The following is an 8,699-nucleotide window of genomic DNA, read 5'->3' as shown; positions in this document are numbered from 1 at the left end:
TACTATTATTTCTCCTTAAATATTTATAAAAATTGACCTTGAAAATCACCTGGGCCTGGATAATATTTATGAAATTTTATCCATGTATTTGATTTATTAAACATATGTCAGAGTATTAGTATTTTTATTTCTCTTCATATCAGTTTTGGTAAATTGTATTTTTCAAAGAATTTGTCTTTTGTCAAGTTTATTGGCAAAGAGTTGTCATCATGTTCTCTTAATATCTATAGAATGTGCAGTGACATCACATTCTGAAACTCCTGATATTGGTCATTTGTGTCTTCTCTTTTATTGGTTATTTTTTCTGGGAGATCATAAATTTTATTACTCTAAAGAAAAGATTGTCTGTGATGATTTTGTTATTGCATACTTTTTATTTCATTGATTGCAGTTGCCTTCTTTATTATTTCTTTTCTTCTGCTTTATTTGTATATAATTGGCTCTTCTTTTTCTATATTCATAAGGTAAAAGCTTAGAGTACTGATTTTCAACTATTTTGCTTTTCTAATGTGTTTATTAGAAACCATTAATTTCCTTCTAGGAACTGTTTTAGCTACATCCTACAAGTTTTTCATATGATTTATTTTCAGTATCCTTCAGTTCAAATATTTTCTAATTTCCCTTGTGATTCCCTCTTTGGTCCACAGGTAATTTAGAAGTATGTTTCTTAATTTTCATACACTTTGGGATTTCCTATTTATATTTCTGTGTTGATTTTAATGGTCAAAGAATATACTCTGCATGATTTCAGTTCTTTGAAATTTGTTGAGTCTTGCTTTATAACCCAGCAGATGGTCTATTTTTAGTGTGCATTTGAAAAGAATGAGTATTCTGCAGTTGTTGGGTATAGTGTTCTATATATATCAATTAGGTCGAGTTGCTTAATCGTGTTGTTTAAATATATCCTTATTGACTTTTTGGAGTTTTTGTTTATAGTTACTGGGAGATGTGTGTTAAAACTTCTAATATGATTGTGACTTTGTCTATGTCTCCTTTTATTTCACTTAATTTTTGCTTCAATATGCTAAAGCTCTGTTATGATGTCTATGCAAATTTAGATTTGTTGGGTCTTCCTACTGAACTGATCCTTTTATTATTATGAAATGTTTTTCCTTATCTCTAGTAACACTTGCCTGAAAGAACACTTTTTCTCTTAAACATAATTATACTAGGTTTCTTTTAATTAGTGTTTCCATGCTATATTTTTTTCCATCATTATACTTTCAAGTTATCTGTGTCTTTATGTTTAAAGTATGTTTATAATGAGCATAATATAATTAATTATTTTCTTAAAACTATCTGACATCTATTGATATTTATTTTTAGTTAATTTGTTGATATAACTGGGATTAAATTTATCTTTTTTCTATTTGTTTTCTATTGGTTTCATCTTGTCTTTATTCCTCCTTCCTGTTTCCTTTTATAAGAATTAAGATTTTATCTCCATTTAATTTTCATTAATCTCCTAGTATCTTTGTTTATAATTACAAAATTATATGTTTAAAATGTTAAGTCCTCCTGTTCAGGAACAATATATATTTATTCAGGTCATGTTAAGCCTAAAGTGGGTTGAACAGGGGCCTCCCCAAATTCATGTCTATTCAGAACCCCAAAATGTTTTTGGAAATAGGGATTTTGCATATGTAATTAAAGCAAGTATTGAGATGAAATCATGTTGAATTAGGGTGGTTCATAAACCAAATGAGAGTCCTTGTAAGAGATAGAAAGGATGCACAGATATAGAGGACTAAGTGAAAATATAGAAGACCATATGAAGATAGAGACAGAGATCCCACTGCAGGCTAAGGGGGTAATAAGATATGCCAATAACAACCAGAAGCTAGGAGAAAGGATGCGACCGTATCTTCCTCAGAGCCTCTGTAAAGGAACCAACCTGATCAGTTTGTGGCAATTTATGACAGCAGCCACAGGAAACTAATACAAAGCCTTTCAGATAAATTTTAGAGTTTATTTGCATAAATCTTGCAAAATTCTTATTAAATGTATTCCTAGGCATTTCATATCTTTTATTGCTATTATGGATTCTATATACTTTTATATTTAAAAATTAAATGATTATAGTATTATTTATTAAAATATTGATCTTATATATTAAAATATTTATGTACATTTTATATATAAAATTTTAACCTTCTGATTACTACTAGAAACCTAAGAAAGCTGTTATCTTTTATCTGGTCTCTTTATAGAACACTAATATTTGTTGGAACTATTTTTTATTATTCCCATGGATTTTCTAGGTTAACTTAGAAAATGTCACTTCCTTTCAAATATGTCTTATGTTGAACCATATGGTGGCTCAGTGCTAAAGAATTTACCTGTGATGCAGAAGATACAGGAGATGCCACAGGTTTGATCCCTGGGTGGTGAAGATCCCTGGAGGAGGGCATGACAACCCATACCAGGGATTCGCCTTGGAGAATCCCATAGACTGAGGAGCCTGACAGGCTACAGTCCACAGGGTCGCACAGAGTTGGATGTGACTGAGCACACAACACACACATATTGTTACTCCCTTACAAGTTTTTACTTTTATCTTCATTTATTCTTTCTGATTCTTTGGGCTTATTTGTTTTTATTTTTCTGGTTTCTTGAGTTGAAATTTTGGCCATCTATTTGCAGTCTTTCTTGCAAAATAATACAATTATTGGTATGGATTTTCCTCTGAAACTTTATTTTATAGGTTTCCTACCTAAAATTCTACTTTTTAAAAGTATTTAAATAACAGACATAGTCATGCAAGTAAAACTTCAACCTCCAATTTAGAAGCATTTAAATTGGGGATTTGCCAGCTGGTCTCAGAGTTTAAGACTCTGCACTCCCTATGCTGAAGTGGGGGGCAGGGAAGGGTTTGATCCCTGGTCAGGGAACTAGGTTCCACATACTGCAACTAAAGATCCTGCCTGCGACAACTAAGACCCAGTATAGTCAAATAAATAAATAAAAATAAATATGAAGAAAAGAAAACTGTATAAAATGACAAGAAAAATGTCTTTGCTCTCCATTCTCCAGCTCACAACTGTGAGTCCATGCCTTGGAGTTAACCACTTTGGATTGTTTCTGGTTTTGGTCCCTCTTATGGATATATCTCGGAGAGGGCAATGGCACCCCACTCCAGTACTCTCGCCTGGAAAGTCCCATGGACAGAGGAGCCTGGTGGGCTGCAGTCCATGGGGTCGCTAAGAGTCGGACACGACTGAGCGACTTCACTTTCACTTTTCACTCTCATGCATTGGAGAAGGAAATGGCAACCCACTCCAGTGCTCTTGCCTGGAGAATCCCAGGGATGGTGGAGCCTGGTGGGCTGCCGTCTATGGGGTTGCACAGAGTTGGACATGACCGAAGTGACTTAGCAGCATGGATATATCTAGAGCACTGAATAGTATTCTATGTCTCTTTCATTTGGTTTATCAACTGTCAGGAATACTCCTGACTGTCTTCAATGAAAGAGTTGGAGTTTAGCCCATTTAACACTTCTCAGTTCCCTACTCTTTCATGCAATTTTAATTATTTTATAACTTACTATATAGCTTACAAAAATATATTTAAACTTTTTTCTTGATCCATCAACTATTTAGTAAAACCTGATTCTCTCCTAGGTAAGATGAGGAAATTAGTATGCCTACACTTCTCTTAACTTCATTGTCTCTGCCTCCCAGTTTCTTTTCATTTTGGTAAAATCATAGCATATATAGTTGCTTTTATTATTTTGAAGCAAAAAAGCTTTATTTTACCTTCGCTTATTCTTTCTCTAATGTTTTTTCCTTATGTAAATCCGAGTTTCTGATCTATATAATTTTCCTTTTGTAGGAAGAACTTCCTTAAACATTTCTGAAAAGGTAGATCTATTGGCAACAAATATCTCTCAATCTTTGTTTGAGAGCGTCTTTATTTCTCATTCACTTTGTTTTTTTCTGCAAAAAGTCTTATTGTTTGCATTTGGTCCAAGGCTTGGGAGAGGGCCCCCCGGGGGGTTAAAAAGCTGCCTAGTGGCTGCAGAGAGGGGCTTCATGTAGAAGCCCTGACACCAGAGGGGCTCCTCAAAGTCCGCTAGGCTCCAGAGGTTTCTAGTCATGCTTCCAAGAGATATTCCCTTAACCCAGCCTGAGGACCAGCCAGCCTGTGGAGGTTGGTCAGGTGGTCACCCATCTTCTTGATGAGTTTCACCTGCTCCTCCAAGAAGTGGCTCTCCAGGAAGTCACAGAGGTGGGCACCTGCGGGGGTCATGCAGATCTAAAAGGGCATACCTCGGGTTCTTCTCCACGAGAAGGGTGGCTTCCATAGCATCCTGGGTTTTACCCCACTCATCTTGAGACAGTTTCAGCATGTCCTGGAAGGGGATATGACCCCAATGCTGGTTTTGCATTTTCAAGAGACAGCTGAGCACTTTTGCCATTCTCCTAGGCCAACCGGCAGGAAAAAATGGCCCATGCCCTTAAGACCCACATTTTCTTGGTGAAAATAGAAGTCCAAAGAGAGGTAGGTGTAGGAGGCCTGCAAATGCATGTTGACCAGGAGGTTAATGGTGGCCCTCACCTCTGTGGAATAATTCTGACGAATCTCATAGTTGATCGGTAATAAAGAGGTAAGCTCAGAAAATGGTGTTGGCTGGTCCTAGTGACTGGAGACAGCTGAGTGGCTGATTCTGAAGGTTGTGATTAGAAAAAAGATTGGAGGGTGATGGGAGGCTGGAGCAAGGGGTATCCTTGGGTCTGTTCCCTCCAAACACTGTTGAAGCAAGAGACTTGTGCGACCATCACCTGGCGCACTGCCTCTCCTTCACCTTTGGATGATAATTTCCCAGGATGCAGAATTCTAGGGTAATGTTACTTTCTCTTCAACACTTTAAATATTTCACTTCACCCTCTTCTTACGTGCATAATTTTAGAGAAGAAGTCAGATCTCAATTCATATGTTTGTTCCTCTGTAGGTGTGGTGTTATTCCCCCTCTGGCCTCATTCAAAATTTCTTTATCTTTGATTTTCTGTAGTTTGAATGTTGTATGCCTGTGTGTAATTTGGGGAGAACTGAATCATGATGGTGTTATCACTTATCTAGAGCCAGACATCCTGGAATGTGAAGTCAAGTGGGCCTTAGAAAGCATCACTATGAACAAAGCTAGTGGAGGTGATGGAATTCCAGTTGAGCTATTTCAAATCCTGAAAGATGATGCTGTGAAAGTGCTGCACTCAATATGCCAGCAAATTTGGAAAACTCAGCAGTGGCCACAGAACTGGAAAACGTCAGTTTTTATTCCAATCCCAAAGAAAGGCAATGCCAAAGAATGCTCAAACTACCGCACAATTGCACTCATCTCACATGCTAGGAAAGTAATGCTCAAAATTCTCCAAGCCAGGCTTCAGCAGTACGTGAACCGTGAACTTCCTGATGTTCAAGCTGGTTTTAGAAAAGGCAGAGGAACCAGAGATCAAATTGCCAACATCCGCTGGATCATGGAAAAAGCAAGAGAGTTCCAGAAAAACATCTATTTCTGCTTTATTGACTATGCCAAAGCCTTTGACTCTGTGGATCTCAATAAACTGTGGAAAATTCTGAAAGAGATGGGAATACCAGACTACCTGACCTGCCTTTTGAGAAATCTGTATGCAGGTCAGGAAGCAACAGTTAGAACTGGACATGGAACAACAGACTGGTTCCAAATAGGAAAAGGAGTACGTCAAGGCTGTATACTGTCACCCTGCTTATTTAATGTATATGCAGAGTACATCATGAGAAACGCTGGGCTGGAAGAAGCACAAGCTGGAATCAAGATTGCCAGGAGAAATATCAATAACCTCAGATATGCAGATGACACCACCCTTATGGCAGAAAGTGAAGAGGAGCTAAAAAGCCTCTTGATGAAAGTCAAAGAGGAAAAAAAAAAAAGAAAGTCAAAGAGGAGAGTGAAAAAGTTGGCTTAAAGCTCAACATTCAGAAAATGAAGATCATGGCATCCAGTCCCATCACTCCATGGGAAATAGATGGGGAAACAGTGGAAACAGTGTTAGATTTTGTTTTTCTGGGCTCCAAAATCACTGCAGATGGTGACTGCAGCCATGAAATTAAAAGATGCTTACTACTTGGAAGAAAAGTGATGACCAAACTAGATAGTATATTCAAAAGCAGAGACATTACTTTGCCGACTAAGGTCCGTCTAGTCAAGGCTATGGTTTTTCATGTGGTCATGTATGGATGGGAGAGTTGGACTGTGAAGAAGGCTGAGCACCAAAGAATTGATGCTTTTGAACTGTGGTGTTGGAGAAGACTCTTGAGAGTCCCTTGGACTGCAAGGAGATTCAGCCAGTCCATTCTAAAGGAGATCTGTCCTGGGTGTTCATTGAAAGGAATAATGCTAAAGCTGAAACTCCAGTGCTTTGGCCACCTCGTGTGAAGAGTTGACTCATTGGAAAAGACTCTGATGCTGGGAGGGATTGGGGGCCAGAGGAGAAGGGGACGACAGAGGATGAAATGGCTGGATGGCATCACTGACTCGATGGATGTGAGTCTGAGTGAACTCTGGGAGTTGGTGATGGACAGGGAGGCCTGGCGTGCTGTGATTCATAGGGTCGCAAAGAGTCGGACACGACTGAGCGACTGAACTGAACTGATCCTACTTATTGTTCTTTGAGTTTCCTGGATGTGTGATTTGTGGTTTAATATTAATTTGAGGAAATTCTGTTTCTGGCATTCTCAAAAGGAATATCTTTGTTATACCTTCTGTAGTTGTCCATGGATCTGTTCCTTTTTCTTTTTTTTAATCTTTTTTCTTTTCAGTTTTGAAAGTTTTTATTCACATAATCTCATGCTTTTTCTTCAGCCATGTCCACTCTAAGAATGAGCCCACCAAAGCCCATCAGAAGTTATCACATCCTTCATTTCTGTTTTTGATGTCTAGAATTCATTTTGATTGTCTTTTAACATTTCCATCTTTCTTCTTGCCCATCTATTCTTGCATGTTGTCTGCTTTATCCATTAGGGGTTTTGGCATGTTAATCATAGTTGTTTGAATACTTGGACTGATAATTCCAACCTCCCTGACATATCTGAATTTGATTCTGATGCTGTTCCTTCTCTGCAAACTGTGTTGATTGCCTTTCAGTTTGCCTTGTAACTTTTAGTTGAAAACTGGTCCTGATGTCATGGATTAAAGGAACATAGTCTGATTCCCATTTAGGATTCTCCTCCAATAAATTGTGATTGTTTCTATCTGCCTGTTTGTCTCTCCAATTTTGAGGGCAGCAGTTTGCCCCGTGACTTCAATTCTCTGAGGGATTTAAGAAAATTTGTTGATTTTTAGGCTTTTTGTTAGTTGTTAGGATGGAGTGGTGATTTTAAAGCATCTTATATTTCTGACCAGAAACCAGAAATCCTTTCAATTTTATAACTCTCTTTTGCATAGTTTATAATAACACTTATAGCCAGAATTTTCCATACTTTGTCTTCATCTATAAATCTATTATGAAATTCAAGTCCAAATAATAGCATTTACAGTATTATGATTATATAACTAGTATTTGTCACAGATCTAGGTGGGATGATTGAATCCATAGAAAAGGAGTTGTAATTTTATGTTTCTAAACCTGTGCCACTCTGAGATTTTCCTATAACAAAGTGAAATGGATATTCCTTTCATACAGTTTATCCATTTCTCAAATAAATGCCTTGTCTTAGCTTACTGCATCTATGGACCATAATTTTCACAGAGTTTGTAATTGTCTCCCTTTTCTCTTGTTGAAAAAGAAAATATATTTCATAATTATCCAATTGTTATTTGTTCTGGTTTTGGAATAGTTACTTTTAAACAGACTGTTTTATTGTCACATTGCATAAATCTATCCCCACTGTTTCTTTCTATGGTCTTTGTGGGTTACTTTTGCTGTTTCTTAGACTCTGTATCATCCTTTGTCATGGATTCCTCTTTGGTGTTGCTGAAGTATATTTTGGTACTTTTCAACTTTTTTCAGAAGAGTTATAAAAGAACTGTTCTAAGTCTTTGCATGTATGAAATGTCATTTCACTTTCACACTTGGTTGATAGTGTGGCTGCATACAGAATTTTATGTTCAAAATATTTTTTCCTTAGTTATTTGAAAGCATTACTCCATTGCTTTCTTCCTTGCCTTTCTATTTTTCATGGACAATATCTTTATTACATTATACATTATATTATTACTTTATTATTTTATACCTTATAAAGATATAAGACTACTGATTTTTCACTCAGAGCCAGCTATCTTTATGTTCCACTACTGCTTTTATCGCTTCTTGGTGTCTCAACTAAGAATACCTGTCTTGATTTCACCTGGAAACCCGTTACACATATTTGCAACTGCTAGATTCCCTTAGGTACAACTGACACTCTTGGTCTCTCAGTTGTAATTCCTTTGACATTTCACTTGGACGTCTGCCTCTGGGGTGTGCTGGGCTGTTGTCCATCTCAAGTGTAAGCAGTCCCTGGCCTGCTCCATCCGGCCACTGGCCACTCCTCTAGCTAGAATGTCAAGTATCTCCCATAGTTGCTCTGCTTTCCCCCATTTTGTTGCATCCCATGTGTCAGTGGAATTCCTGAAATTGTTACTTGTTTATAGTAATGTTTCCCCTATTCACCTCCCAACCCAAAGACTTTGGTGCGTTCTCTTTATACATATTCTGAAGTTTCAGAATGAATCTTTTTTTTCC

At 37.3% G+C, this 8,699-nt stretch overlaps 1 pseudogene; it reads right to left on the bottom strand.

Annotated features, from left to right (window-relative positions):
- Window positions 1-4,092: 4,092 nt before the first annotated feature.
- On the bottom strand, window positions 4,093-8,488 carry LOC138096118 (SNRPN upstream reading frame protein-like; annotated as a pseudogene).
- Between the last annotated feature and the right edge of the window lie 211 nt (window positions 8,489-8,699).

Source organism: Capricornis sumatraensis, chromosome 2, assembly GCF_032405125.1.
Source record: "Capricornis sumatraensis isolate serow.1 chromosome 2, serow.2, whole genome shotgun sequence".
NCBI classification, from domain to species: Eukaryota; Metazoa; Chordata; class Mammalia; order Artiodactyla; family Bovidae; genus Capricornis; species Capricornis sumatraensis.
This window is presented reverse-complemented; position numbering and strand designations above follow the sequence as displayed.